Source organism: Lycium barbarum, chromosome 3 (genome assembly GCF_019175385.1).
Source record: "Lycium barbarum isolate Lr01 chromosome 3, ASM1917538v2, whole genome shotgun sequence".
Classification (NCBI taxonomy): domain Eukaryota; kingdom Viridiplantae; phylum Streptophyta; class Magnoliopsida; order Solanales; family Solanaceae; genus Lycium; species Lycium barbarum.
Genome location: NC_083339.1, coordinates 147,825,652 through 147,840,018, shown reverse-complemented (window position 1 = coordinate 147,840,018; position 14,367 = coordinate 147,825,652). Strand labels below are relative to the sequence as shown.

Here is a 14,367-nt window from a genome sequence, read left to right as displayed (position 1 = left end):
GTAAATGAACAAGTAACTCCATCCCATATTACTTGACCACATTACTAAACTGCTTTTTTATCCTACGTGGACATATATCATAGTACTGAATATTTATTCTCTCCTCATGTATACACATATGCACTTCGATTTTAATTCTCCAACACATATTTATTTCCTCCGTACACTTTTACTTGCTCACTTTTGACTTTTCACGTTTTTTAAGAATTAGTAAATGAAGTACTTCCTTCGTCCCATATTACTTGGCCACATTACTAAAAATATATGTCCAAATTACTTGTTCATTTACAAAACCAAAATAAAATTAATTAAATCTTAATTTAATTTCTATGTAACAATTCTTTTTATCTATAATTGTTAATATAAAAAATTTATAATGTAACTAATTTACCCCTTATTAACATAGTTTTTAATTAATTTAATAAAACTATTTTATTAGTTTTGCTATTTAAAAATCCAATATATACAACAATGGTTCTTATGTTTGGATCTGAACAGTTAGTTAATTGAGATGAATATCAACATGTCGGTATACATATAAGATATTAAAGAATTTAAAAGAAAAAATCTATAATGAAAATATTAATTTCCCCTCATATTCTTGCTAATTTTCTTTTTCACATCGACGAACAACTTTCATTGTGTCCGACTCTTTCCATCTCAAATACTTAATTCTATCATTTTTTAATTATAACTAAAGTGATGGTACATAAAATACATTTTGTATATACTGCTATATATAATAACAATTAGAATGTTTTTAAAAGATATCTACAAAATACAAACCTTAAAGACTGGCTAATTAAAGTGACGGAGTTTAAGAAATAAAGATAGACTTTTGAATCTTGTGGTCCTAAATTAAAAATGAGTATAATATAATAAAATATCTTTGAATATTGTGATTATAAACTTGACATATAGGATATTTGAATTGTCAACTTACTAAATATAAAAAGATGCAGACATAACCAAAATAAGATAAATTTTAACAACAATTAAGAAATTAAAGGGAAAAATAAGAGGAAAAGAAACAAAATATGGAGACTCACTACGGAGAATCACGGTATCTTTGCAAAATATACAAACCATAAAGACTAACTAAAATGAATAACCAAATTAATTATGTTGGGCCTGTGCATCGCACGGCATAGTTTGCTTGTACCAAAAGCTATACAACTTATACACTTTAAGCTGTTGACACCCAATTTTGTCCCGTCTCTCTGCCAAAATACCTATTTTTAAGCTTCTAATATTTTTGGAAAAAATAAAAAATATATATTATGTTTACTATAATTATTAGCCTCTTATCAATACCGCTATTGTATCATTCTATCAATTATTATTATTTACCGTATTTTTATTATTATCATTATTATTTATTACTATTATTATAATCCATAATTTTTTATCATTTCGGCATTTTACCAGCTTACGCGCACGCATCGCATTTATCTTTGTATAATTAAATAAAAAAAAAAGTATTTATTTTGCTGCGGATTTTCGAAGAAAATAATATATATTATTACACGGCTATTATAACACAATATGATCTTATTACCCGAGTCTAATAATCACACATTTTTTGGTATTAAGCAATATTTTGTCACCCTCGGTATATCATTAATTGAAATGGGTCTCTTTATCCAAATTTAGAAGCCAAACTATTTCTTGCACTCAGTCCGTATTTTGATTTATCGGATCCCAAATCAAAGCCCAATCAACTCATAAATATTTCCTGACTAGCCCATATTTTGATCTCAATTTTTTGGAATAGTCCGTGTTTTAATTCGCTAGCTCATTCTTTTAATACCCGGCCCAAAAAATTGACCTGGTCCATTTTATGGACCGGGTCCAGCCCATTTTCGTTCAGGATAAGGAAAACCCTTTAGGGTTTCCTTATCATTTTTCGCCCCTCCGCCGTCTCTCTCTTCCTCTCTCTCACTCTCTCTTCCGCCTCCCCACCTTCCCGTCGATTCTCTCCACCTACCCATTGTCACCTTCACATCTCCACCTCCCCATCGTCACCTTCACACCTCCATCTCCTCCATCACTCCGACGCCCCATACCCCACGTTACCTCACCTACACCCATACCTCCATCTTCACCACGTGATCCCCATCACCGACACCTCTGACACACCCCACGCCGCACCACACCTGTCTCCACCATCATCATCTCCACTCGCTTCTGACACCCCACCTTCTCCTGCTCCCCACGCACCTCTGTTTCCCCACTTCTTCTGTCCCCCCGCTCCTCTCTTTCCTTCTTCAAGACAAAAACCATAAGAACCCGATAAATAGTGGTGGAGGGGAAGAGAAAAAGGGGGATTTTTGGGGATTCAGGAAACCCCCAAGAATTGAAACCTTAAAATCAAGAAAATCCCCTGAAAAACCATATCTTGACAGATCGAAAATCCCTTAAAAAATAAGTTTTCCTACTGGCCTAAAATCCTCTACAAAATATCAGTTGTTTTAGCAGTAACAATATCGCTGAATATCGATTCCAAAGATACTGAACATTTTATTCTCTTTCGTTTTTTTTGGATCCGAGAGGATACCAACTTCGGATTTGGTGGTGTTTCGAGGTAGATCGGAAGCTCGAAGCCTCACTTCGCTGCCTCCGAAGAAGGTAATCCCCTGTCTTTTTTATTTCGCGTGTGTACCTTGTATTTTAGTTCAAATGGTCTGTCCCTATCTGTTGATATTAATTTTAGCATCAGTTAAGCATATTCCGCTGTCAAGTTTGGGTTTAATTTGTTTCAGAAGTATGTTTAGTAGTTCTATATAGTGAGACGTGTGTACATATCAGTCTTTGTTTAGTTTGATTCTGATTAAGTGTGCTTGATAGATTAGTTTAATCTTATGTTTAGCTAAGCACGTTGTGTTAGTTTGGTTAAGCTGGATTTCCTTTTAGACTAATGTGGGATTTGAAGCATGCCTATATATCTGTTTGATTATTGGAGCTTAAAGTCACTCATGATCCCCTATCTGGATACAACATGATTATTTCCTCTACAATGTGTTGTTTGAATTCAATATTGCCTTTATAGTGTTCTATTGACGATAAGTATAACCTGTAAGCCTGTGAGATAAAAAATGAATTTGCTAAGACTGAAATGATATTTATTTGCTGTGAGAGTGATCAAGACGGTTGTATGTTCCCTGTGGTTCTGTTTCAGAAGTATGAGGCCCATGATATAAATTCAGTTTCAATTTGGTTCAGCTCTAAAGTCTCAGAGAGTGTTGGAAAGACTCAAGAGATTTTGAAATACAACCTGTAGAAAAATGTGAATTCGTCTGGTATTCTGGGAAACTTGTGATGTATGCTTGAAATCCTGTACTGGGCAAATATAATAGCTGTGTGAATAGTCATTTTCAATTTCTTATTCTGTGCACTAAAGGTTTAATTTATGGAGTAAAAATGCCTTAGTTTAATTTGAAATACTGTTAACCCAGCCGTTTGATCTTATCGTATTTTGAACTCCAGTTAACAGTTATCTAGAGTTCATGTGTTGGTCAGTGCACATCTCAGGACCTTTATTTGTTAGGCTACATGAAGAATATGTAATTCCTGCTTCTTTTATGGACCTGAATATACGAAAAGAATTGTTGTGATATGTATTGTGAACACTTCTAATTGCTTTTGTTTAAGAACTGAAAGTTGAACCTGGTTGAGATAGTTCGTACATAATTATGCCTTTTGATAGGTTCATCCAGTATAATGTTTATTTAAACCAGTATGAGTTTTGAAGCATGTTAAAGTTCTTTGAATATGTCCATAATGGAGTAAATTCAACTTGAAGTCTTTCCCCTGAAGCTAAATTTAAGCACTGGAAAATAATCTTTGCTTGAATGAAAACACATGACCTAGGGACCTCAAAACTGGAAGCTTTATTTCTAGCTTTGAGTAATCCTTCACTTGTTTCTTATGGAGGAGTGCAAACAAATTTAGAAAGAAATGCAATTATGCATGTAAGTTTAATGTTTTTTTTAGTATCTCTCATGTCAGTTACGAACTCCTAAACTACTTTAAGCACTGATATCCTAAAGGAAACGAGGCTTTCCATCGACTTGAAGTGTCGCAGGTTCATGAAGTTTTTTTTTTTTTTAGATATGGGAATGATCTATAGGCTGCGTATTGAAAGGCCAAATGTTGGTATCTAAAAAGAAAGAAAACAGAAATAAACAGATACTTCATTTGATGAGCTAACTTGTTGTTACGTGGCTACTATTTTTTTTCTCTAACTGCCCACCATTGAATAAGCGTCACACTTAAACAAGTTTGTTAATGCATTTAAGAGTTGCTATCTTTGTGGTTGGCTGTTGTAGTTTGCCACTATATCTTGGGGTAATCTACTACTGCATTTGTTTGTCTCGATTTGATGAGTGACTGCTGCATTTCAAGGAAGGATGTTGCTAAACCCTTCTACTCCCCTCCTTCCTCTTTGCTATTATGCTACTGTTACGTGATATACATGGCACATACACAATATACACAAACTACTTATTCTTTAGTTTACATTTTATATGCTTAACGCTATTCATTGATCACATATTAATCCTCTTTTTGTTCTTTCATTTTTTTTCGCATGAACCTCACATACGAGTCCTTTGGACTCATCTCCTTCCGCATTCGCTCTTGGGCCAAAGCCCAACGGGATACCTTACCGAGTCAAACCCCATCAGACACATCAATGGATTCTGGGCCGAGGCCCAGATAGCAGCAACAGCCATAGCAGTTTAAAATACAATTGGGCCAAAGCCCAACAATGACGGGTTGCAACAGTTCAAAGAATGGGCTGAACCCATTCAATTTTATTTATTCCTCTATTTTATTCTGTTAAGCATCTAATTTGTATTGCATGGCTAACATTTTGTTTTGTTAAGTTAGATAAACCTTAGTGCAATTAGTAGGCTTAGTTTTAGTAATGGGTAGTTAGTTTAAGGAAGACTAACAATTAATTCCATAAGTTAATACTATTCTTTTTCATGTCTCATTTTTATTTAGGATAATTAATTTTCAATAGCATGAAATTCATATTTTTCTTAAGTCAAAGGAATCATGTTTTACTATCTTAGGAATCTCAAAACGTCACTAACACGCAGATAGGAACTAAAGAATATTTTGTAGACATCTTAAGGTTTCATCCAAATTATGCACACTTTAGTCAAATATAGTTAACGAAACATAATCTCAGGTATTTCTAAAGCGCAAAGCTAATTAATACATAATTGTTAAAATTGTTTCACATAGTTATCAAAAAAAGAGTATGTTACAAATTCGCATTTTTTCTTTCTATTTATATATTATATGTAAATTTTATTTCAAAGAGCATTATTATTTAAGGTCTTAGCAACATTTTATAAGTTTGGCTTAAATGGCATTTGAAGTTTCCTTTTGTGTAAACTATTATATTTTCTACAAAATCTTATTCTAAGTAGCATTTTTATTTAAAGCCATATCAACTTCTACAAGTTTTAAAATAGCATTTAAAATTCTCTTTCATGTAAATTATTATGTTTTACTTAAATCTTATCTTAAGCAACATTTTTATATTTTTATAAACCTCAGCAACATTTCTTAGTCTTTTTCTTAAAATTTCAGGCACCTTATTCAATATAATTAATTAACCTAAGTTTGGTCGGATAATCGTAAGTTAACGGATTCTAAAGGATGCCTAACCCCTTCCCTTTAGGATAACATAGAGCCCTTACCTAGAATCACACTGGTTAAGCAGATTATTAATTGAGGTTTAGTTTTAACTTTCCCTTAGTTAACATCTAGGTGTCCTAATTCACCGTTAAATAATTAGGTGGCGACTCCTTAAAACAGAATAAACAGGAATCACCAATACGTCATACTCCTTAAATCGACCCGGTTAAAATGGGGTGTGACATAAGCAACTGCTTTTTATCCCACGTGGACATATGTCATAGTGCTTAATATTTATTCCCTTCTCATATATAGACGTATGTACTTCAATTTTAATTCTCTGACACATTTATTTTATCCGTGCACTTTTACTTGTTTACTTTTTGGTAAAGTGGCCAAGTAATATTAGACGGAGGGAATACTTCATTTATTAATTTTTAAAGAACGTGAAAAGTCAAAAGTGAATAAGTAAAAGTGCACGGAAGAAATAAATGTGTCGGAGAATTAAAATTGAAGTGCATACGTGTATACATGAGAAGAGAATAAATATTCAGTACTATAACATATGTCCACGTGGGATGAAGAAGTTGCTGGTTAAAGTGTACAATTTATATAGCTGTACAAGTATTCATTGTTGTGTTAAAGTGTATAATTTATATAGTTTTTGATACAAGTATTCATTGTTATGTTAGTCGCTCTTGGACACTTATATATATATATATAACTATTTTTGGTACAAGTATTCATTGCTATGTTAGTCCCTCTTGGACACTTATTTCTACTATATTAGAAGCACCAGTTGGGGTGCTTTTCGTCGTCCGTTGTGGGCATTTTATCAACGTGTGTTGTTAATTAATAAATTAAAATTGACGGCACTTTTGTCATTTTATAATAAATCTAGAATAGACTCAAACCCATCATCTGTCTTACTGATTGAACAGACACAAACCCATCCCTTCCAATTTTCTCCATACTTCCGGAAAATGCTCAGTTCTTTCAATCCCTTCAGACAAGTTCAGGTATTCTTAATATTATTTTTTTACTTTTCATGTTCTCTTCAATTCCCATTTTTCATGTCTGAATTTCATGACGTTTGAAGGAAAGATTAATGAACTTTAGGTGAAACAAATTATTGTTGTAATTCTACTTCTATCGATGCCTTCTTCGAGCATTTTGCTTCCTTATACCTTAGGCTTGATTTATTCGACAGAGTTAGAACAACCACCTTTAGATCAGATACTGTTTTGCTGATTTTACCAAGATTAAAGGAGGCTATGTACCATAAAAATGGCAGCTTTCCTTTCTAAGTCAGAAATCCTTAACTTCATTAAATTTCAATTTTGGTCAAAGTTTACCGTGATACCTTGCACTCAATCTGTTGTGGGGATAATTATTTTGTCAACAATTTGAGCCAACAAATAATTTAGTATTTCACTTCCTTTTTCCTCCCCTTCTGTAGGTTCTATCTGAATGGCTATTCACTTTGTTATTGGGTTTTTAAAGTTATGGGATCACTTGAAGTTACAATTTTGGTGAACAGGTAAAGTTGCATTTGTCTATTGAGTTATTCTATACTTTGGCTTGATTAAATGATGGGTTAAGCTCTCTCTTTGTTTAAAAGTAGAATACTAAAGGCTATTAGTAGGCGCTTATGGTTTGCCATTTTCAAGGAGTTTCCTTTGTTGTCGAGATTAAAGAATTCAATTATTTCGAGGGAAACTTGATTCTGCTGAACAGAGTTTGCTGAGACTGATCTTTTTCGTTATTTATAGTCCAGATCATTCTCCAGCTTTGTACCTTCGAGGTTCCAACCTTATTGAAGTATGAAAAATTCATTGTAAATTCTTCTTACTTCCTTAATGTCTGTTTCACAATTCATTTTGCAGTCTGGGTGTGAGCTTTTCCATTCTCAAGATTCAATTTTTCCAATTGTAAATTCATATTCTTTCTTTATGCATTACAATGCATTTTTTCAATTTGGGTTTGACCTTTTTGATCTCAAATTTCAATATATCCTACTGTAAATTCGTGTTTGTTCTTTGATATTCGCTCATGTATTTAATTTGGGTATGAGCTTTGTGGTCTCAAGATTAAAATTTTCCAGTTGCAAATTCATGTTCTTTCTTTCATATATGCCTTATAGTGCATTATTTTATTTTGTGTTTAAGATTTTTTATCTCAAATTTCAGAATATCCTTCTTTACTTTTGTGTTCATTCTTTGGTATATGTGTTACAATGAATTATTTTGATTTAGGTTTGAGCTTTTTGTCAAATTTCAGTATAATCTACTTCATTTTAGTGTTCATTCTTTGCATTCTTCACCATGTACCTGTTTGTGATTTATCTTCCTGTTTTTGTATTTGAGTGAGCAACTAATGAAGTTATTTTAATTGTTTACTTTGCAGTATGTCGAAGGCTGCATAACCTATCCCGCAATCAACATTACAGGTGGTAAGGCTCAAACAGTGTTGTTCTACTTCAAAATTTCTTTATATTAGTTTTCTTATTAGTCTTGGAAGTAACAAACCATTATGATTCGTTTACTTAATTCTAAGGCCTAATACGGTAAGATTGAACAACTTGGTCACTTTACATAGTAACTTCAATTTCTTATGTGTCCCTGTAGCACTTTTATATTTTTCTCTGCTCGCTTAATATATGCACTTTTTGAATATCTCAATTATCACCTAAGTTGAGGACTCTCCATTTTTGGTGCCGATCCTGTCTCGACACAAGTTGGGAGCAGGAGCTGGAGCGGGATATGTTCCGGATAAGGTCAACCAAGTCTGAATACTTTGACCCGAGTCCATCGACAAGTTGGGGAAAAATTGAGATTTTTATTTATCAAAATTAAAGATAAAACAGATTTAAGATAAGGGAAATGACATACCTTCAATGTTATAGTACTTTTGTCTCATTTTTGCTGCTTCGTATTTCAGAGAAATCAAGAATTCAAGGTCGGGTTTTGTGTTCGCCAATTCGGATGGCAGACAATAGCAGTATAATTTTGAATTAGCCGAATCCCTTTACCCGTATTCATAACCGGATCCGCACCCCAGAATCTTAAAATTTAGATTTTGCCGAATCCGGCACTCGGATCCGTACCCGTATCGGATACCCACACCCGAGTCCCAAGTCCGAGCAACTTAGATTATCACCCACCAGTTCTAAATAATCTTCTGAGTCAAATGTCCAAAGTCACTCTTGCAAGCAGAAACAGAAGTAGCAAGGTTATAGGAAATGAAATCAATCAAAAATGAAAGTAGTTCTTCTAAAAAGGAGGCTGAATCTGTTATTTCCCTTTTTTTTAGGACTGTTCGTTTGTTTAGGTGCATACAAAAGTTTTATGTTTTAAAAATATTGATTGAAGTGATGTAGAATTTAGTCTTAAAGTGCATTGTGAAGATTGTATTAAGTTGATTCTTTGCCTACTCTAGCTAATACAAAGAATTTGAACGTCATTTTTGACTCACCTTATGTAGATTGATTAAATCTCTGTAATGTATCCAAAGGGAGTCCTATTAAAACTCTGAATTTATTACTTTATTCTCTAATGCATAGAGATTTGGAAGGTAAAAAGGTTGTGTTGTATTCGACATTTGAAGATATTTTTTGGAAATGTTTTTGGAGAAAATTTCTGAAAAAACATTTTGACTGGAAGTTTATGAGAGAGCAGAAAAACAAAAATGCGACCTATCATTTTAATGAACTTTCAATCAAACCCTTCATATGAAGAGAAACCTTACCTGATCATGTGATTATTCATAATCTCTCATTACTTTTAGTCTCCCATGCCACACTGGTTCAATTTTTGACATGAAACTTGAATTAGCATCCTTTACTTACCGACTGTAGCAGATTTTCTTTGACCATAATGTGTTCCAAATCGGTGTTCCCTTTCCACTATTCTATTAAAATATTGTTGCCGCTAATATGTTTTATGTAGGAAAAGAGAGAGCAAATCAAGCTCCAGATAATTTGAAAGGAGTTCTCGATTATTTGGATCTGAGGAGAAAAGAAAGCTCCAATAGAGGCTAATAGGTTGAAGGCATTGCTAAGAGCTGTTTCTCTACTGCTCTTATCAAGTCTACTTGATTGTTTCTACATAAAGCCCGATAAAGATTGGTAAGTTGTTATTATAGCGTATCTTACTTTCTGTAGCAGATATTTCTGGATTTGCTTATGCATGAGACCATTTGAGCAATTTCTATGTAAGTTGATGATATTTTCATGCGAAAAACTCAACTTTTATATATATTGACCAATAGAAACGTCTAATCGCATAAGTCTATCTTTGTATCTTTTTTCAATTTTGTTGGAATAGTTGACTTCATTTCTTTGTAATAACTAATTTTTGTATAATCTATTTAACAGTAACGAGAGGATGGTCATGTATCGTTTGTCAGATTAAGAATATGTCCTCCTTCCGGACAAAATAAACGGATGATCTGTCCGTTTCTGCCTACTTATGTTGCTTCTGTTGGAATAATGCTTAATTGTCCTAATACTTGGTTGAATTTGAACTAAAAGTACAAATTGTCTGAGTTCAAGTGCTCTTCATGATGCTTAGATCCGTAGTTCCAATGTATTTCTTAGGATCATATTGAGTCCCACAAGGTTTATCAGAAGACAAACAGATTAGGTTGTATTGAGCTGGTCCTTTTTTTTTTTTTTTGGTGATGAAGTAATGCTAAGAAAAATACAAGATTAGCTCCACAACAGAAACTGATGTGAAGCTAAAGATATAAGTGGCATGAATTAATCTTCTTTTTCAATTATTAGAGCAGTTCAGTATTTGCAATTTATGCAGTAGCTATTTCGATTAGTGCATTTTGATACTGAGAGAAACTCAGTTAAAGAGTCCTTTGTAGAAAATGAATTTTAAAGATGATGAGCTTAATTGCAAAAGCATTAAAAGATATGAGCTTTCCTCGGATTGGGTAGATAAACAATTTCATTTTTAATATGCGTCCCGCTCTTTTTTTTTTTTTTTTTTTTTTCTTTCGAGTAATATGGGGATAGGCAACACTCCTTTGCTTGGGGTATCACGTTTTGTACCATTCTTATCCATAGTTTCTCAGGAATATATAATTCTTAAGAGATTATCTACTTATGTCCTTGAAAATTTAGATTATCTGCTTATGTCCTTGAAGATGTAATTCTTAAGAGACTATCTGGTTATGTCCTTGAAAACGTTTGTTCTTTCTAATTTTCTTTTGTATTGGAAACAAGTGCGACTTGAACCAATTTTTTGTGTCTGAGAGTAGAAAAATGGGAGTGTATGCAGGTTGTCTGCTTTGCTACTTCACAGACACTCATCAAATGTTACTTTTGGGAATTAGTAAAGAGAAAATTACATGTTGATTGGTGTAAATTCAGCTGACATGGCTAACCAAGACATATTGGGATGATTCGGAAAGCATTTCAAGTAAGTGGCTCTTAATGTGATTATCTCATGCTCTGCTTTGAATAGGTTCTAAATGTATAATAAGTTATTACAATGTGCCTTTGCTGTTAGTAATTTAGCACATTTACTATTTCGCACATACAATTCATCTTGGCTATGGTATGGTGAGTATATGCTTACTGAAATTTGGAAGTGAGCTCTGTGAGTTGGGCTTTCATAGCATTGAGCAGAAGTGTTTGTCCTAAATACTGTGATTGTGAATGGACTTCTTTTAACATTTCTACCCTGCGGTAAACCATGTCTAATGAATTTCATTATTGGTGTAGTTGAACCATCAGATGAATCTTTTTATATTACTTTATTGTTTGTTGTAGCTTATCGCAATCTTTTTATTTACTACTATTACTTAGATAAATATTTGGGCATCTCCTCTGAACTTTCAGCTTGAATACAGGTAATAATTATTCGACCATGATGATTATTGGTACATGCTTTACAGGACCTCTGCGCTAAATTAAAATGACTCCTTAGTAGAAAGTCAATTTACAAGTCATAATCAAACTAAACTTCAATCAGAGAGATAAACTGCTACTGTTAGAGAGGAGATTGTCAAACATTTGATGCAACCTAAATTCATAAACTATATGCTAGGTACCGCTAGAGAATTCACTAATTCTCTTTAGTACTTGATAACTGAACCACTGTTCCAAAATACTTTATACCCTTAAATTAGTAGAATTAGTACCTTATCAGAAAAAGGTTGAAAGGAGTAGTAATTTAAGTGATGACAAATGATTATCTGAGAAGCTAAACTCACCATTTTTCACCACTTGAAAGGAATAATTGGAAAAGTTTACAGATCTAGCTCAACAAAGCAATTGTAGATAAATTATAAAGCTTGTAGAAAGCATTATATTTGTTTCTGCTTCGTGTATGAACAAGTTGCATTATCATGCAGGGATGCTGAATTGAAAGCGTTGAAGGTTTTCTATCTTAAGATATATAAAGCACTGCCATGTTGCAATGTAATAACTTCATTAAAGTTTGTTCCTTCAAAAAAGACATATTTGGTAAGTCTCCGCTTTTTTCATTTGTGCATTTTGCTGGCAAATGTATATTGACTTGACCTCCTTTTTTTTTGCAGATTGTACTCGAATCATTCTCTGCACAAGAATGAGTTGGATTGTGCTCATGGCGTGAAACCAGATGAAGTGTGAGGGTGGCTCATTTATTTAAGTGAGTGGTATAAATGCTACAAATTGAGCTATCTTTCCAAACTATGGCTCATGTATTTAAGTGAGTGGCATAAATGCTGTAAATTTGAGTTTTCTTTCCAAATAGCAAACACGAATAAAATAAAGTTTTAAATACGGAGCACAAACTACAATGTTATATTAATCGTATTTTGATATATATATATATTATCACTATCTAAACACAACTACATATACATAGATACACTATAATCCGAAGTGTTGGGCCCGTGCGCAGCACGGGCATAGGCCATCTAGTATATAATAGAAATATTATATGAGTTAGGACGACCAAGGGCAATTTCGTCAATTTAGAAATAAGCTAGCTTAGAGCATTTGTACATTATGCAATGGGGGGAGAAGATTCACAAAAAACCCAGGGCTTCATTAATTTAATTCCTGGGCTAGATGTCCCCTGTTAGCAGTGATGGTCCCACTTTTTTATGTCAGAGCAACAAAAATAGAGGGGGCCCACATATCCTGTCTGGAAATGTTTTCAACCCAACCCATATTTCAACTTTTCCACTGGTGCACTTAGGTATCCATTCTCATTGCCATTCAACTCTACTTTTTCTTTTCAGATCAACCTTATTTAAACTAAAAATAGGAATAAATCTCATATCATCTTTTAAGATATAAATGTATTTTCTAACCCAAATTTCATTATCTTGTGATGTAAAAAAATTAAAATTATGAACTAGAATGTGATAAAATGTAAATGGGGAGTGATGTTCAATGATGATGTTGAGCATTAAAGAAAATATATTATTCACATGTTAAAAAGCTAATAATATAAGATATAAAAATAGAGATGCTATATTGAAATAACGCAATGCTAATTTTTAATAAGCATATAGTAATTTTTTTTAAGGGAGACACAAATAAAGTAATAAACACCAAAAGTAATTATATTCCATGAAGAGAAATATATTTTATATTAGTTTTGAATAACATTATTCCAAAATTTCAACAATTAAACACCATAAGATGTTCTACTCCCCAGCTTACGAAAAAGACTTAGTTTAAAAATGATATATTGTATGACTACTTCATGCTTTTGCTTAAGAACAAGAGCAGAGTATTTCTTTAAGTTTAAAATACTATAATTTATTTTTATACAAATTTTCTTGTTAGAAAATATTGAATATTGTTGCACAAGTGTACGTGAAAAAAAAAATTAAATTAAATTTCTCTAATGTTTTACATATTAAATGATGAATTGATGAGAAGTTCGTTTAGAACACATTTGAAAATCTGAAGGAAAAAAAAAGGTTTTTCTCTTAATATGTTAAAGTGGACAAGTAAAAATAAAAAATTATTTTTAGTATAATCAACAAGTAAAAATGAAAGGGGGAGTAGATAAAAGTAAGATTAGCTGAAGTTAATGTTAGACAAAAACAAGTAAAAGTGAACGGGGAGGGGTACATAAAAGTAAGATTAGTTGAAGTTGAAGTTAAAGTTAAAGTTAGACAAAAATTAAGAAAATAAGCTTTTTATTTAAGAAACAAATTTTTTAAAGTTTTGCTTGAATGCAGTGAGCATTTACTCTTTCAAAATTTGATGTGAAGAGTTGAGGAGGAGCTTGCAGCTGCAGATATTCTAAAAGTATTTATTGTTTTAAAAACAATGAACAAACTAATTACGAGTTGAATTGAAATAAGAAAGATTTAAGTTATATATATATATATATATATATCACTTTAAATTACATGGGGCAATTTGCACAATTGCCCTTATTTCGGGTGTGATATTTAATTTTTTCCCTTCACCTGATATCCTGAGGTTTTGGATTTCAAACCTCGACTCAGTAAAAAAAAATAAAAAATTGGCAAGACAGAGTTTCGTAGCAAAATTAGGTCAATCTGGGCAAAAGTTAGACCTTAAGGCAATTTGCCTTGCGATTTTTTTTTTTTTGGACTGAGCGGGGTTCGAACCCAGAACCTCGAGATATTTTCGACCACTTTTTTAAGCAATGGCAAAAATTAAATACCAGCAATTTGAGGGGCAAAAATTAAAGACCAGTGCGTTTGAAGGGCAATCCGCACAAAAAAAAT

At 32.7% G+C, this 14,367-nt stretch overlaps 1 long non-coding RNA gene across 3 annotated transcripts; it reads left to right on the top strand.

The window, feature by feature from the left end:
* The first annotated feature begins 6,482 nt into the window (after positions 1-6,482).
* Positions 6,483-12,452, top strand: LOC132633515 (uncharacterized). Of its 3 annotated transcripts, none has more exons than XR_009579668.1 (7): positions 6,483-6,671; positions 7,112-7,192; positions 8,059-8,104; positions 9,600-9,778; positions 10,028-11,081; positions 12,019-12,130; positions 12,205-12,452. It is a non-coding gene; the product is annotated as an uncharacterized LOC132633515 (long non-coding RNA). The 3 variants fall into 3 exon arrangements; XR_009579669.1 differs by having other exon boundaries at positions 6,498-6,671; positions 10,921-11,081; XR_009579667.1 differs by having other exon boundaries at positions 6,510-6,671; positions 10,941-11,081.
* The last annotated feature ends 1,915 nt before the right edge of the window (positions 12,453-14,367 follow it).